Source organism: Austrofundulus limnaeus, unplaced genomic scaffold, assembly GCF_001266775.1.
Source record: "Austrofundulus limnaeus strain Quisiro unplaced genomic scaffold, Austrofundulus_limnaeus-1.0 Scaffold545, whole genome shotgun sequence".
Taxonomy (NCBI): Eukaryota; Metazoa; Chordata; class Actinopteri; order Cyprinodontiformes; family Rivulidae; genus Austrofundulus; species Austrofundulus limnaeus.
In genome coordinates this window covers 79,257-81,033 of record NW_013952947.1, presented here as the reverse complement: position 1 = coordinate 81,033, position 1,777 = coordinate 79,257, and the positions used below count along the sequence as shown (strand labels likewise).

The following is a 1,777-nucleotide window of genomic DNA, read 5'->3' as shown; positions in this document are numbered from 1 at the left end:
ATGACTCCAAACAGTCCCCAAAATGACTCCAAACAGTCCCCAAAATGACTCCAAACAGTCCCCAAAATGACTCCAAACAGTCCCTGAAATGTCTTCAAACATTTCACTCGACACAACTTTGGTTGAGTTTAGGAGACGTTTCTTCTGTCAGATAGAGGTCAGGGGTCAGAGATCACATGTTCAGGTCCGAGGACAGAAACTGGGTGGAAAATCAGCCGAAGTTTAAAGAAAATCTCTTCAGACCGTCTTGAAGAGCTGTTGATCCAGATCCTTTAAAGGATACAAGGAACGTCTGGATCATTAGGAGGAAAACCRTCAGAGATGAGGACTGGATCTTAATTTTTTACACCCTGCTGTGGCTGCTTTTCATTAAAGGAGAGTGAACGTTTCGTCAGACAGGCTGTATTTTCTCTGTCCTGCACACAGAGAACACAGACCGGGTGTCTTATRTTCCTGCTTTCAGCCGGGGAGCTAATTGCTGCTCCAGCTGCGATCAGAACGATCCGCGTTTCAGTTACACTTCAGTCATTTATTCCTCCCTCGCTGCTTCGAAAGACTTTAAAGCAGCAGTCAATGCTGTGAGTGACAGCTCAGACACACACACACACACACACACACACACACACACACACTAACAGATAACAGCACAAACTCTGTTTTGATGAATGAGCTGTACTCTGACACAAACAGACAAACTTTAGTATTTACATAYGCGCAACTGTACACAYGAGTCACCCCTAAGTGTGTGTTTGTGAGTGTTTGTGCGCACTCTCATCCCGGTGTCTGTGTGTATTTGGATGCAGGTTGTCATGGCAACACAGGRGAATAATCTGAATGTCTGTGGCATCCCTAATTCAGCTAATATACGGCCGACAGGAGAACTTGCCCACTGAGGAGGAGGAGGAGGATGAAGAGGAGGAAAACGAGGTGGAGTGAAGAGGTGTGGAAGTGAGGAWGATAAAAATCAAGGTTAGAATCTAAAATGCAGGAAGTAAAGGAGGTCCAGAGATGGAGGAGAAGAAGGAGAACAAATAAAACAACAAATGAAAAAGTTGGTGAAATGTCCGAAATATTCCTAAAAGTTCGGGAAGCTTCGAGGGGGCGGAGCTGATAGAGAGGATGAGGATTATCTGTAGGCCCTCAGCCTGCGGTGCTGTGATGTTATGAMGCTCTCTGAGCTTTAATTAGCCTTCACGCCTCCACGGTTTCACAATTACTGTTGACCTTTAAGAGGACGGACTCTGTGTACGAAGCTGCGACGGTTCTATCCACGCCGTGGCAGATAAAAGGTTCCGGGCTGCTCTGGACTCCTGACACCAGAATCTCCTCGTTCAGAACCAAACCTGTGGGTCAAACTGTAGCTGTGTTTCCATTGACCACGAAAATGCGCAAATTAGAATTTCGAAAATAAATTCGCTCAATGGAAACACGTAAATTTCGAAAAAAAAATACGCTTTTTGACTAAATGTTTTTTGCGCAAAGAAGAGGTGGTTTTTCGGCCGTGTCGAAATTGTTGTGTTTTGCAAAACTGCAATGAAAACACTTCACATGACTGGAGTCACGTGTCAACAACCGGCTGTTTCTACTGGAGAAAAAGACGAAGAAGAAGATAACAGGAAGTAAATGTAGTAGTAAAATCACCAAAGTAGTAAAAGAAAGTATTAAACTCACCGATTACATTTTCTCAAAATTTGTAGTTTTAAAGAAATTAATAAAATAAACTTAACTAACTTAACTTAACTAACTAAATTAACTAACAATCCACAATCTATTGAAG

The 1,777-nt window shown here is 42.9% G+C and overlaps 1 protein-coding gene across 1 annotated transcript in view; it reads right to left on the bottom strand.

Moving 5' to 3' along the window:
- Nucleotides 1–1,777, bottom strand: part of LOC106530676 (glutamate receptor ionotropic, delta-1) — a gene marked incomplete at its 3' end in the record, with an annotated part of 326,888 nt that overhangs the window by 270,573 nt on the left and 54,538 nt on the right.